The sequence below is a fragment of the Anomalospiza imberbis genome, chromosome 8, assembly GCF_031753505.1.
Source record: "Anomalospiza imberbis isolate Cuckoo-Finch-1a 21T00152 chromosome 8, ASM3175350v1, whole genome shotgun sequence".
Classification (NCBI taxonomy): domain Eukaryota; kingdom Metazoa; phylum Chordata; class Aves; order Passeriformes; family Viduidae; genus Anomalospiza; species Anomalospiza imberbis.
The window spans coordinates 19,551,852-19,567,833 of NC_089688.1; the positions used below are offsets into that span (position 1 = coordinate 19,551,852).

The following is a 15,982-nucleotide window of genomic DNA, read 5'->3' on the forward strand; positions in this document are numbered from 1 at the left end:
TGGACCTTCTTTGAAGAGTGACAGGATAAGGACAGATCTTGGTAGTAATAATGAACCTTTACAATACTGCCTGGAGGCTGCAATCCAAATGAGTGCTAGGTGTGGTATGAGTGCTCTGTCAGATACAGTCCTCAGCCTGAAGACTTTACTGTAAATTACATTAAATATTTTATAGGAAACTTAAGCAGCACCTAAGTATTACTTTATTAAGAGTGGTAAGACAAAGCTAACAAAAGCCAAATGGCTGAGAAGCTAAACAGGATGATTTTTTGTTCAATATAGTATTGCTATTAGACAAGTTTTTGCAAACTTTAACAGGTCTTAACACTTCCCCATTGGACTGTTTACATTAGACAGCTTACAAACACTACTGGGGTCAACCCAGTGGTACAAACATTTACTACAGTCAGGCTCACTATTAGCTCCTTCACACAGATGCTGTCTCCTCACCAGGAGACACCAGACCTCCTGATGAGGAGATCTCTTTTGACTTCTGGTTACCCTTCCTTTGATTTCACATGGCCACCTGGCTCTAGCCCATTGCTCCTGCTCTACAAGCCACAAAATCCCAAGATCAACATCAGGCCATGTCTATCTTCCTCAGGAACCATCCCAGCAAGGCCTTAGTGCATATGCAGGTGCCCACCTGGGATTTGATAGGCTATGGGCAGAACAACAGCCTGCAAAACTGCAAGAAATTCAGTCTGTGGATACAAGGCAGACTCCAGCACTGCTGAATCCTTGACTGGGTAGTGGCTGAGGTCCATCTCCCACGGATGAGGGGAGACACCCAGAGCCCACACCAGCTGGTGGGACTGCATCCTCTGAGGGACTGGGTGCAGCCAGGAATGTCCAGAAAGCTTTCAGAGGCAGATGGCCACCTTCAAAGGCCATGCTGGGAGAGGACAGCACTGCCGGTGCACAGGCATGCTTCCTGCCAGGCATCTGAGCCCATGGAAAAAAGGGCAGCTCATGCTTTCTTAGCTCCCTTGCTCTCTCCATTGTGTTTTTGTAAGGTCTTTATTAATATAAGTGTGAGCCCATGTTTTTGCTCTTAAGAAAACCTTTCCTGTCAGCAATCCCTCCCTGAGGCAGCATTGGCTAAGAGTGGCAGAAACCTGGGTTATTTCTGAGCCCATCCACCTTCTGTAGGAAAATGGAAAATAATTACAGTAGCCAAGGCACTGAAATCATTATTAAGCAAAGGATGATGCCTTCCCATCCCCCAGTATAAAGGTAACTTCTTGCTCTGGAAATGATCTAATTGTACCTACTGAGAGGGAAGCTGGATTTGTAGGACTTGCATAAGTAGGCTACACTATCTTCCCCCCTCCAAGATGTCCAATGGCACAGACATGGTGAGGTGAGAACAGAAAATTCTCTAACTCTTTTTTCCTGAAAGAGGCCTGTTGTTGTTTGTTTGTTTATTCCTGGCAAAGCCACCCATTGCCATGGCAATATTTTGCCATTGATGGTGAAACCCCGTGTTTCATTTCCTTTGGCTCATTCACTGAAATCCGCCATCAATTACCTAGGCATTTCTCTTTAATTAATACTCCAACCACATTGTGAACCTCCTGAAAACTTTGCAGTGTAGTGTTTTCTTCGGTAACAAAAGCACATTCTGCAGCAGAGCAGTAACCTGACTCCAGTTTTGTCCATGCAGAGAACCGCCTGGAAGTTAGTTTTCTATTCCAAACCACATGCCAAAACAACTGCTTTTCCAAAATTGCAGTATTATGAATATTTATAACAGCCCCATCAAAAGACAGGCATAATCACATTTTCCAGGGTCCTTTTCTGCCAAGCTCAGCATCTCATTTCCTGCCATGTAGCAGTTTAAAACCAAAGTGGTTCATGGATTTTTAGTGGCATAGCTTCTCTCCAGCCCGGCGACACTTGGCTCACCCTTCGCCGATGCCATCGCTGTTTGTTTGCGGGCCAGCGGAGCAGGCAGCGGCCTGCTGCGCCCACGGACCAGCGCCTGCCCCTCGGTCCCTGCTTGTTTTCCCGGGTGTTTCAGGTACTGAGTAGGCACAATGGGATTCAAAATTCATTTCTTTTTCTTTCTGCAAGGTTCCAGCAGGGGGGATGAGGGAGTTGTGGATGCGTTCCTCGGTCTGCTTCCCATCACTTGGCGTTCCAGCCGAAAACCCTGCACCTTGCCGCGCTGCGGAGGGGGCCGGCGGTCAGGCGCGTTCCGGGCTGGGCAGGGGGACACTGCAGGGGGACACTGCAGGGGGTCACCGGCTGAGGGACACCGCTCGGGGCCGGCGCGGACCCCGCGCCAGCGCCTCGCCGCGGCCCCGTATCCCGGCAACGCGGCGGCCGCGGGCGGCGCCCGCGCTGAGCGGCCTCGGCCGGGCGGGGGCGGGGGCGGGGGCGAGGCCGGGCCCGAGGGAGCGCCAGGGCCGCCCCTCGCCTGCCGCGGCCCCGCGGCCCCGGGTGCCGGCCCGCGCTGCGGCGGCGGAGGGGAGCTGACGGCCAGCGGCCGCAGTGTGTCCTGCACAAATGTGCCGTCATGTTTCACCTCTCCGGGGTTGACCAGAGCCAAGTACGCCTTAGGGACCGATGGTTTCCCACGCAGTGGCTCTGCGTCCTAAGAAACAAACTGCTGTTTGTTCCGATGTAGCCAAACTGTCTGGTAACGACAATTTTTGATGATAATTAACCACCTAGTAAAAATCTCGATGCAAGCTTATGACAGTCAAAATTAAAGCTACTTTTGCCTGTTGCCACTAGAGGTGTTCACCACCCATCACTGTTTGTGTTCTTTGGTCAGACTTAGCACAACTTTCATGGTTTCATTTCTAGAGCAAACATCGTCATCTTCATCATCATCATTATTATTGTTATTGTTATATACGCATACATTTTTAGCACATATTCTCCAATATCTGGTTAAAATAGTAATACTTCTGTAAGTAAACCTGTTTGCTAAAATATTTGAGGACAGCAAACATAAATAGTCAGAACATAGATCAAAAAATTTTTAAAAAAACATTTAATGTTTTTCAAGGTATTAACTCCATGCCAACAACTATATTTGCATATTTGCATTAGACTAGAATGTTTTCATTACCAACATATGACAAAATTTGAATAAGCTTTCTGTGGTTTCATGCTCAGTACAGTTCCCTTTGCAGACCCATATCCTGTTAAAGTTACTCTTGATTTCATCCTGCTGTTAGGAAACTGTGTTGCCTTTTCTCTGTTCAGAATGAGCTGCCTGCACATACGTAGCCTAATCTAAAATCCACTGATGGTGATGATGAGACTTTACTGTGCTTGGTGTTAAGCCCATAATATTACACCCCACAGATGGGCAATAGCCCAAATCACACCCGGTATTCACCGGTCTCCTAAAGAACAAAACATTGTCATTGCTATGTTACCACTGTATTTGGAGCAGAAGGATTTTGAGATCAAAGACTCCTACAAATACCTCATGAATCTGAGTTTTTGCTCTCTTGGCTCCACCCTTTTAAGAAATTCTGCAGCAAATGGCAAATTTAAAGCAGCTGAGAATGAGGCTGTACTTTCAATAAACAAAACTAAGTCTTGTGAATTCTGAACAGTTCTGAAAAGACTATGCTTCCTGGTGGATCTGGCACCAAGAGTCATTGACAGGAAGAGGCCTTCTGCAGGTTAGGCATAATAAAACTTGAGATGCCTTTACAACAGCTCATAACATAGACAAGCTTTGGAATGATCACAAGACTGCCCAAACCTTTTTATTTGCAAAGTTCTGCTGACTTTGCCCTATCCTGTCTATACAGGTTTGTATTATGGGTATCCTTCTTTATTATACCAGTTTCATTAAAAGCAGAACAACCAGGCAAGTCCCTGTGTCAAAAAGCCAAGCAAATGGGTGCTTAACTGCTGCCAGCTTTGGAGGAAAGAAAGACTTGGAGGGTGGTCTCCTTTCCTTTATGTAAAGTAGCCAGTTCACAGTTCACTGTGGACTTAGAAGCGATCACCTCTGAAGTGAGCTCTCATGGCCAAAATTTCAGAGTGATGTACAACACCTGCTCCACTGAGCATGTCCTGGTGAATGTGCAGGTGTCTCTGGAACTGCTTGCTGGTTTAGCTACACCAGAATTTGACCAATGACAAAAAATATATCAGGAGAGATGTACTGATATCTGAATGATCTCTCTTTAAGAAAAATAGATGCACAGTGTATTTCTTTCAAAGGGAAGCTAGGCAAAATTAATCTACTTCCAGGTCTTATTTTGTTGCAACTAAGAACTTTCAACACCCTTATGATTCTTGATACTTCACTTGCTTCTAAGCTCTGTTATAAACCAGTGTGCTTTGCAGCACCCAACCCAGTAGCATCACATTAACTGCTCTCCTGATAACTAGACACTTTTCTCCAGACCTATACAAATATTTATTGCTTTGCTTCTATTGTCTGTGTTTTGCCTTGAAAATGCTAACAATGGATATTTAAAGTTGGAGGGGAAATGAAAGAGCAAACATACAAGGTCAAAAGCAAACCAAAGCCCATTTCAAAGATGTATGAAGCTGTGCTACTTCATGGTTCACAGCAGGAACTGATACCACACCTAATACAGGGGGAGATGTAAGAAAGGAAACAGTATAAAATAACATGAGATTTCCACCTGCTGTAGAAATCTGGATGTTTTTTCAATCTTTCAAGACAACTCTCATAAAAATTTGCCTGTAGTTTACTCAAGGAAAATCAACTTCTCCTGTGTTGGAAATGGGAACACTTTTGGACAGTCAACATGCCCATCCATTTCAGTGGAATTGACATCACACTCACCACCTAGCATACATCCTACTGTAAGATTAAGTGCACTCTATATGAACCTCTCAGCAAGAAGAAGTCTTGTTCAAATACACAAGTTACTTTTTGCTCTTTTTCCCTCTACATAGCTCTATCAGACATTAAAACCATGATACTAGTGAGAGAATCTATGCTTAATTTGTAATTGCTAGCTTTTTCAGAACTGGCATGGTGATTTTAAGAACATATTTCTGTGCAACACTTTCCTTAATAGGGTGATTTCTCTCTTCCCAACTCTTGCAAGTACTGTTGATTCTGCTCTCTTCCACAGATCACTGCTGGTGTTTCTGTTCTAATGCTATTCTCTAAACTGGATTAAATAAATTAGCTGGTAAAAGAACAACAAAACAAGCAAAACAAGCCCAAATCTTTCAAACCCACCCCACCCCCCCAAACCCCTCCAAAATTGCCAGAGCCAGAACAAGCAGTTGAGGACAGGCATGGGCAGAGAGCATTGGTTTCACTGTAAGAGAAAATGCATAGGGAGCTGCAAACTTGGGGGGCTGTTTCATGTTACAAACGCTCATTTTTAAATGAGTCATAGGACAGAACTGGTGACAAATTACCTCAGTCTCTACTGAACAGGACAAAATATGAACCTCATAAAACATCCCAGTATTTAGCTAGCATTGTTTAAAAATTATCATCTAACTGGAGGACAGACTTTCAACAGGTATATACAAACTGACATTTCATAATTATCATCTCCACTCTGCCACCTCCTTGTACTCTAAATTTGGTATTTATTCATAGAAGGTATCCATCATGCCTACATTCAAAATAGGATGGATAGAAAAGTCAATCCAGTAAGAACCCCGTATACAAAACAAAATGTCCCAGATTTTCGAGCATGAGCAAGCGCTTTCTGCAGACCCAAAACAACATACTACTGTCAGTGTAGCTAAATGCCATTTAATTGGCAGCTAGAAAAGTCTATAATACATTTCTTCATGGAAAAATGTCTGAGCTCTTCCAGTGTGCCAAGATGCTAATTAAAAACAGACGGCATGTTACAAAATCCTTTCCTTGACCTGTGATATCTTACATGCCCTTCTGTACTTTTTCATGGCATTGGCTCCCTGAAGAATTATTCTAATCTTTATAAATTTGTCTTTAATTTGCCTTGTCATTTTGCAGACAGAAAAGAAGTAACAAAATATTATTTATTTAGATGTACATAGAAAATTTATTTGTTACATGGCAGAGACAACAGGCTTTTGAGAAGAAAGTCTTTACTTGTTAAAAACAGGTTTCTATGTCCTGAATAATTTACAGTGAAAGAAATCTCAGCACCACTGAAGTCACTGAAATACTTCAAGTAGAAGCCTTGCTGGAGTGCCATGGACATAATGAACTGCACAATAGGAAGGATGTGACTCATCAAATACATATTATTGTTTCATCATTGCTAATCGACACACTTTACAAAGCAGAGATTCGGATCAGCACTGAAACATTTTAAGGGGTTGGTGGTGATAGTTCTGCAAGTGTATTTTACTGATGTTTTTATTGTTCTCAACAACTCAAGAAATTTGGAAAAATACTTTATTTCAGTAAGAGTTAATCCTTTTCACCTTAAGCAAATACCAAACCTGCCACCCTACATTATGGCAGGCATGCTGCTACTGCACAGGCCTAGCACAGATTCTCCATCAAGTACTGCACCAAGCTGAACTCCAAGGTCCCTTTTTCTTACAAACCACATTTGCCCTGCAGAGGAGACTTCAGAGGGCTGAAAATTTCATTACATCTGTTTGCTCATATGCCAATATGCTCATATGCTACATATTTAGTACAGCTTTAAGAAAAGATTTGCTCTTTTGGCTGCTGGCCCTTTCCTTCTGCAGTGGGAGAACAAAACCAACACATCTTTATCTAAGAACTGACAGTAGTTTTAAATATAACTTTCATAGCAACAGAGAAACACACATTTTAGTTATGACTGCTCAGAAACTAAAGGATTTTCCCTACCTTGAACATGGTAACATTCACATTTTAAGTTCAAAATTATTCCTAATTATTCCTTTTCTAAGACAATAATCCAAATACTATACAGCTGACTTTCTTTTTGACACCAATCACTAGTAGGCATCTGTAAGTTTCCACTGTTGCTGCCCTTGTGATTTAGGCAAAGAGTCATTAAAACTGGAAGGCCTAATTCCCAGCCTCAATATAACACATCAGTAAGAAGCAATAAGCTCCTTCATGAAGCAATATAGCTCCCCAGCTAAATAAATGGCACACAGTACTGATTAAACAGAGGCACATGTGGCCTTTTTTCCCAAGATTTTTTTTAGAAGCAAATGGATGAATATATAAGAGTAAAAGACAAGGACAAAAAAAAAAAAAGGTTTGGGAACTCAAGAGAACAGTTAAAAATCACAGAAACTGAGATGTTGGCTCCTAGGCATGGAAAGGGAGACCTGAGAAATTCGCTAGAGAATTCCTTGGAGCAAGTAATGGCTGAAAAGAGCTTGGAACTGCAAATAGTCTCCTGCTGTTCAATTTTCTCTTCACTCAGGGAAATGAAGGCTATACATTCATTGCAAATAAAGACTGGATCAAAGATACCCAATTCCATTAACAATTTATTTTCTGAAACAGAACAATTGGAAATAATGACTTTAGATAGCAGCTCAGGTCACAAATAGTAATAACGCTCTACTCTATGTTTCTGACACCCCTGCTTCCCCCTTAGGGAGGCAGATATCCCTTCATATGCACATGATATATATATACATATATATTAAGATCTCTCTCAAGAGCTATATATAGCTTCTATTCACAGGCAAGCACCACAACCACTTATTCATTCTTTTCATGCTTTACCTGCTGCTTTCAAGGCTGCCCTGATGCTAAAAATAGCTTTGCATATTAGAGGAGGGTTGCTATAGATTCAGAATGGGTGATGTTCCAAAGACAGCTAAATCCCTCCTTGCTGAGGATCCCTGGGGATGCATGTGATGGGCATCTGTAACCAGGGCTGTGATACCCTTTCATAAAGACACTTAGGCTCCAAGGATGGGGTACAACAATTTGTGTTGTTCTTAAGGCTGGACTGAACTGCAAATCAATACAAATCATGAATGTCATTGTAGGTTTAAGGCTTTGTTTTTCATACTGTAGTGTTAAATCACAGTACAACAGTACCTTCATATATTAATTAAGCTAATATTTATATACTAACTTCATTTTAACTGGGAGAAAAAATTAGTATTCTGTTGTATGGGCATATTTTTCTGCATGTATTGATGTCTTCAAGTAAGAAAATATCAAAATGCTTCACTAGTCTTCTTACTTTTTCTAGTTCTTAACATTTGTGGCTGGATTATGACCATATCTAAGATAAATGAGGTAGTCAGAATAGTATTTTCCTTTCATTAACAGACTCATATTATAGAAACCTGCCAAATACTCTGTTAAGGCTGAGGTTCAAATAAAAGTTTTACAGGGAGAGAATGGCATGGATTTACTAAACCAAGATTGATAAAAAGTATTAAACCACATCCTAATATAAATCTAAATAACACAATCCATCTTCTGTGAGCAGTAGATTTAAGGACAGTGTAATGCAAACTTGACAGAATGTTTTATGAAATGCTAAAGGAAATGTTTTTCATTCAAATCTCACTTCACATCCTGACCCTCATCTTCCATGTGGTTTTGTTTCCATTCAAGAAAGGCAGTCATCTACATATGTAACTGTTAACATTTTGACTTACACTTGTAAATTCAATGTGGCTTCAGCAAGTAGCAGGATCTCCCCCAGGGTACAAGCTGCAATGTTTCTTTTTACTTGCAGTAGATGACTTTCCTCGGTGGTTTTTTGAGCCTGACATTTTTACTTCTAGAGTTGTGGATATTACCCAGCTCAGTGTTGCTGGCTATAAATATCATAACTTGATATTTGTAACTAAGTTAGACTAATGGTTGCCATTTAGGATAGTTATCTTTCCCATTCCACTTAGATGCCATGGAATGAATAGTGTCCTGGAAATACTTTCAATAGAAAGGTTGATAGTATTTCAGTACGTCATGTCTTAATGATATTGGTGATTAAATAACATTAAATTGTATTCAATTTGAAATATAATCCCTATTATTTCCAAACCCTGGCGATCAGTAGTATACTTTTACTAATAAAAGCTCAGTTCTAGCAGAATGGCTTATGGTATTATTAATTAAATGAGGTCTCACAACAGTACTCTATAAGCATGTTCATTAAAAACTATGAAATAGGAACTTAAACTGATTCATCCTACTTCAGTGCTCAGAACAGCTTTTTTATATCCCTGTATCCTTCAGTTTTCACTGAAGGATCAGTTACTGATCACCTCAACTGGGTACTAACAGCCTCTACATTCAGCTACTGTACTACTTTACCCTGTGATCCCACTGAAATAGAAAGATAAAGTGAGGGTCGATTCTGTTATCATTACATTATACTATGCTTTTATACCTTAGTTTTTAAAAATCCGACCGTGAGATTCCAAACAACTGACTGCAGCACTGTATATTGCAAATAAGCTCTGATTTATTTTTGTTGCTTAAGGACAACCAGTAGAAAACACTGTGATGAACTCATCTTACCAGCTCCACAGTACAGTTTGCATGACTGGCCTTCTGGATTCCTGAGTTAAGAGAACAACTTCTAAGTAAAGATGAAACACATCTCTAAAAAACAGGTGTTTTGTGAACATGTGTGCAGGAATGAGACTGTACATCTCTATTAACATTACATCTTCAAGGCACCTTTCTTTTCCAGGTTACGTAGAATGCTGGGTGCACAAATAGTGCTTAACTGCTTGCATGATTCAGACGACAGTGACTTGTCTGTCACCTTTTTATACAGAAGACTTCAGATTCCAAACATTCCCCGTCAATGATTTGTACCTTTCCTCAGTTCTCATAAGTGAGTATTATAAATATATATACATGGTAGACATTATGCACAAAAATGCACCTCAGGAAAAGAGGGAGCACATATCTTTTCCACTATGGTTTAAAAATGCAATGGACTTCAGCTTTGCTCATGTATTCTTTTTTCCCCTTCCAAAAAATCCAGTGGGAAACAATGCAATTTAAAGAAAATAAGTACATTGCTTGTCTGTTGTTTTCTTTTATTTATTTCCACATTACTAGATTTTCCTTCTCTTATTATTTTCTATTATTTTTTCATCTTATATAACTCTGATATCAAACTGGAAAAACAAATTTGCCTTTCTCTTTTATTTATGTAATTGGATGCCATCAGTCACCTTCCACCAAAGCAGATCTAGCCATAAAAGTAAGATTAGGCATTCTTTGCTCTCTTAGGAAATAGTTCATACTTCAGGGAATTTAAGCATAATGAACTTCTAAAATCTCTTCAAATGAAAACTGGAACATGGTGGAGGAGTCAGTTTCTGTATTCCACTTACTTAAGTGCAGGTTGATAAAACTAAGAAATAGTATTTTGTACATACTGATAATTACTTTTAAATTAAATTCCTGATAGGCTGAAGTCACTACTCAAGTTTATGCATACCTACATGCATGTGTAATCTTGTAGTGAGCTTTGTTCTGAGCAGAGTTGCCAGACTAAGCTCTGGAGACAAAAATCATTAGCCACAAAACAAATGTAGAAATAGCAGCGACAATTAAAGACACTAGACAAGAGTCTACATAATATATCTCTAGGGTATTTGTTTAGTAAAATTCTGTACATTTTGCAAAAATAAGCCTAAACTTTAAAGATAATACTGGGAGTTGATTGTAAGAATTATTGTTTTATTAAAGTCTGATTTATTATTTGCATAACTGAATTGTTAGTTTTTACATGATCATAATACTATTATTTACACTATATATATATCTTATCAAGGACTTGCAGAAAACTTTAATGAAATTTTTTGAAGTACACAGAAGTTTTAGGAACAAGGTTGATGCTTTGAGTGTTTCCTTAATTACAAGAAAATTAATTAATGAAGCAATCTCATTTTCAAGATAGTATTATAAGATTCTTACATAACTCTGTAGTCATAGGCAATAAAATTAAAATAGATATTAGGAATTAAAACAGTTATAGTTCCTCTATAATGTATCTGTGATTCTTTAGATTGTTATGAGTGGAAGTAATGCTACCATCAAATAAACTGTGGCGCAGGACTTCAACTACTTCAGTCCATGATAATGAAGACTAAGGCTGCTCTTCTGTCAGCAGTAATAAAAAAAATCTTGTGAATTGTGTATGAAGTTGAGAGGCCTTATATGCATCACAGGAGGTGGAGCTAAGGGAATAAATCAGGTTATTTAGGCTCTATTTGCTAACATTTTGGCCTAAACTGGATTCTGTTTACCAAACTGATCAGCTGAGAATAGGGATGCAATTTCCACATTTTTGACTTCTTGGGAGAAGAAAATTCAACAGGAACTTTCAACTTTATTTTTAATAAGAGCCTTTGATATTTTTTTTATCCTAACAGCAGAACAAGCTTGATCTGAATTAAAGATGTGCGCTATTGTCTTCTTCAGCTTTCCATGACTTTTTATTAAACCAACTTCCAAACTTCAGTCTCAAAATAAGTGCTCTGTAGACAGACAATAGAACCAGCACCTTCAGTGCGCTAGGCAGTAAGCGGTTGTGGAGACTGGCAGTGATTTGTTCACCCTAGAGGTAGAGGAGCCAGGAATAACAAAGGTCCATGGGTCAAATTCTACCTCGTATATCCTTCTAAAATGCCATCATCTGTTGGATCTGCCTTTAGATGTACACATTTTCAAAATTTCTGTTTTCCTAAGTGCTTATCATATTGGAAGTCTTCAAGTTCTAGAAATTCTGTCTCCACACAATGTGTCTGACTTTGATATCCAATGGTGTTAAAGAGAAATAATTAAGAGGAAAATGTCCACAGATAACTGGAATTTAGGAAATTCAATACTCTTATAATAGGATTAGATATTGTATTATTAGCTCTATTTTATCTTATTAACAAGTGAAATGCAATACAATGATTGTGGCTACTTATACAAAGGTCTGGGATTTTAGAACAAGGAAGGAAACTGATGATCAATCAGATACTATTTTTTCAAAGGCACTTTTCTAACAATGATTATGCACTGAAATGCTAATTGCAACTTCAAAATATCTTCAAAATAACTTCAAAATAAAACTGCACAGCTGCTCTTCAAATAATGGACATAGCATGGGCTTGTCTATGATTATTTTTTGTAACTGACCCTATACTGGAAATATTTTTAAATACAGAAGTTATTTTCTTGAGAAAATTACTTTATCAGCCAAACAAATAAAACTGCATTTGCCTTTTAGTACAGCAACATTGACATCTAGTGGCTAGTTAAGATCCATGTTTAATATTCCCTGTATGACAAAAAAATGTGGACTGCACCATTTATTGAATTTGACAAACCAGGTATGCATTGCCTGCTATCTCCACGTAGCCTCTAGATTATTACAGAATATCATTAATGACTAGTTTGGAGTTACCAGTACCTGTGATGGGAAGTGGTGAGTGTGAGGCACTGCCCCTCATGTACAGCCCCACTGGTTTTCCCTGACTGTCAGGAAGTCTTAAGCTTGGGAATCAGCTGTCTGATTTTAGTGTATACCTTCCTCAGGGCTTGTTGGGAGGCACAGTACATCCCTGAAATTGTAAACTGGTACAGCTATATGAAAAAGTGCTACAGTTACTGAATGTGATGTTACTGGCATATGTGAACGTCCATTTTTAGCTTTACTTGCTTTTTCTACAAATTACTAGGGGGTTTCAAATAGGAGGAGATAAAAATCAGGAACATGACAAGATGCCAAAGTACTGTTCGTACAATGAAGACACAAAAATTAATTATTTGGCAACTTACTTCATAGACATGTAGAACAGAGGAAGGTGCCAATATCAAATAGCATTAGAAAGTAATTTCTTCATTTGTCAACAAAAGAACTAACTGACTTAATGGAGAAAGAGGAAAGATTAAACAGGACAAATATCAGTTTTACTAGCATTCTTTGTCTCATAATCAAACTCAAATGTAGTCTGCAGCAACAGCTCACAATGGATGTAGCTGTCAGTGACTGCCCTGCCCTTGCTCTCCATACCAGTGGTAGCTGCCTCTTCGAGCCTGCTGGCAAAGCCTTCTGATTTGCTTCACTAAGAATTGGAACAATTTTTTAATTGGCTAACCAAACTAATTTTGATTCATCAGATCCAAGGCTGTTGAGTTTACAACTTTACCAGAAGATCTTAGGAGGCAATCATCTTATGCAGAAAGGCTGATGTGTTTCTTCCTGGCTAAATACTGTTAAGGAGTAAACACCTACAGTTTGTATTTCTTAAAAATACATAGAGAAATTTGAGTCTGAAAAAGAGCAATAAAATTTAAGAGTTCTCCAATATGTAACCTATATAGAAAGGTTGAAGTACCTCCTCAGGCTGCAAAAAGGGAAAACTGTGGGGATATATGCCTTCCAGGATTTAAATATGTTATTCAAATGATGATCACTTCTTGCTTTCTGTACAAACTAGTGCAGGACACTAAGAAATTACTCAAGTAGCAACAAAGAAGACTTTTTCTTAGATTGTAGGAAAAACTCCTTATACCTAAGAGGTTAATAGATTAAGGTATTAAGCTGTGAAATCTCCTATACTAAAATCTTTTAGGAACAGCTCAATAAGTATGTCAGGTATACTTTGAATTCTGCATCTCTATGATGTATGTACCATGTCTGACTTAAACTTTTTGGATACGGCAGGTCTCATACTTTATTTAGCCTATTCTAGATTTAGGGCAGAATGAAAGTTAAAGCTACAGTGATGTTTTCTCCTTTGTGGACCACAAAGTTCAGGGCTTCTGTACTTTAAGACTATTGTTTCACATTACTGCTGACCTGATCTAAAAGAGAGCTGCTGCTGAAAGGGCAGCCCCTGTTTCTCACTTCCCACTTCCCTCCTGTCCCATCCCTAACATTTTTTTGCCCCACCAGGGTTACTCATCCAGATAGCAAATCGGGACAGTCACAGGAGCTAGAGTGGCAGAAAATTAAATTCTGCAGTTCAGCAGGAGTGGTCAGATGAGCACTGGGGCCAGTTCAAGAAGAATGCTCTCTTCAGTGGCAACCTGACTTACTTGTAAAGATTGGCATAGATTGACTTACTTGTAAAGGAAAGCTGTGCTCCTAAGGTTTGGCTGTACAGTCATCAAAATCGCACTTAAAACCTCCTGCCCTGTAAAGAGTTATGCCCATCTCGTCTGTTCTTTTTTCCTGTATCTTCCAGTCCTGTGGGACTCATATGACAGCAGTGCCTTTTTGGTGTCAAAACATACTGTTGCTAGAATTAAACTACGGAGATACTCCCATTGGAGCAACGTATAATGCATATACCGATGGCTAAGGGCACGTTCAATTTCAACTTCCAGTTTGTTTAGGAGGCCATTTCTGAACCCATTCCCCAGCTGTAGCTTCCTGTAGTCACATATAAAATGCAGTCAGGTGATGTTCTAAAGCAACACAGTTAGACATCAGAAAAGCATAGCATAGCAAGATTAAATTATCTAGCTGCTATTCTCAGAAAAGCTGTTTATAACATAACTTCAGCATCTACTGCAGCTGCTATAGCTGGATTCACTGCAGAATTTTCCTATCCCAGAAACTGTATTTTTTCTTATATGCAGGCTTTGTGACCACAGCACAATGCCAAGAGATTCAAAAATTGTAAATCTTTCCTCTACCTTTCCCACTCTTCTTCAAAGTGCATAATCAATGATATGTTGGCCCAGTTTCCAGAATCATGTCAGGATTCATTCACACTAAAGCAGTTTGTCATTTCCATAACACAGGAACAACAAAAAGATGCCTGCTATTACAGCTTTGAGGGTATACATTATTTATTTTGATATATTTAAATTATTAATTAGGATAATTCCATTTTTGCAACAGAGTCTCTGCCCTTTAGAGGAAACGGGCCACATTCAGTAGGACTTCAGCAGAATACTGCATACACTCAAATATGCACACTGCCACTCAGTTCCTTTCCATGGGACACTTTAGCATCATCTTTGCACACGTTATCAGCGATAATGACATAACAAGTAACACAAACACTAGGTCAGGAGAAAAAAAAATCTGAAAACAGAGATTTACTAGCCAAGGTAAGCCACTGTCAGCTATGGTGTGAGATTGTCTTACTGCAGAAAAGCAGCTTCCTACAACTTATATTTTACAATTTGCACATTACAAGGGGAGCAGAAGTATTTAAATTTTTAATATTTCCCGGCATTAAGTGTGTCTGTGGTTTAACTATCCAGGAATCAATAACACAACTGGAAACACAGTCCAGAAGAAAGTACCTGTGATGGACTACAGCATTTCAGACCTCAGCAGTTCAGGTTGCATTTGATGGGAAACTATCAATTCATTGACAGCTAATTGCTGTATCTGATGACTTAATGCCGAAGATTGGTGCTTCCCAGCTACTTTATCGGCAAATACTTCTGGATTATAAAGCTCCTTTTTATGATGCAACCCACAGGCTCCCAAACTCTTATCGCCCAGTTGCCGTCGGTCCTCACAGGGAAACTGAGTCACATACTGCCTTTCGTTCTTCTAACTGCGAGATGCGACTGAAAAGAAGAGAAGCCGCTGGCACAGGCAGAAATCAGTGTTACAGATCGCCGTGCCGAGGCCACGATCGCGGTCTGCGCCGCGCCGAGGGCAGCGCGCACGTCCCGGGCACGCCTGGCAGCTGCTGCCCACCGCAGAGCGCCTGCAGGGGCCTCCCGCCCGGAGGGGTCCCCTCCTCTGCGAGCGGTCCCCTCCCGAACAACGACCCCCGCCTCCCCGATCCGTCCCGAGGGACCCTTTCCGCCGAGCCCCGGCACCGCAGCGGGGTCTAAGCCCGTGCCCCCAGCACAGGGACTGCCCTGCCCGAGAGCGCCGGGGATGGTGCAGGGGCGACCCGGCCGGGGAGAGGGGCGCATTAAGGCCTCTCTGAGCCCCTGCGGCAGTCCTACCTTCCCAGAGGCGGAGACCGCGGCAGCCGGGGCCGCTGACCGGGTTCCCGGGCAGGGAGACTCCCCTCGCCCCTAAACATGATGAGCGGCTTTCCCCTCCCCTCCCCTCCCGCGCCGGCTCGCCCTCCCCCGCGCCCCGCTGCCCCGCGCCGCCCGCCC

The 15,982-nt window shown here is 40.5% G+C and overlaps 1 protein-coding gene across 3 annotated transcripts in view; it reads right to left on the reverse strand.

The window, feature by feature from the left end:
* LGI1 (leucine rich glioma inactivated 1) overlaps positions 1-15,963 on the reverse strand; it is a 29,010-nt gene extending 13,047 nt beyond the window's left edge. The window contains exon 1 of one of the 3 annotated variants that reach the window (XM_068197648.1): positions 15,824-15,963. The gene's annotated coding sequence lies outside the window, so the exon portion shown is untranslated. Of the gene's footprint in view, positions 1-1,274; positions 1,892-15,823 lie in introns of those variants that run through there. The other 2 variants (XM_068197649.1, XM_068197647.1) reach the window with 2 other exon arrangements.
* Between the last annotated feature and the right edge of the window lie 19 nt (positions 15,964-15,982).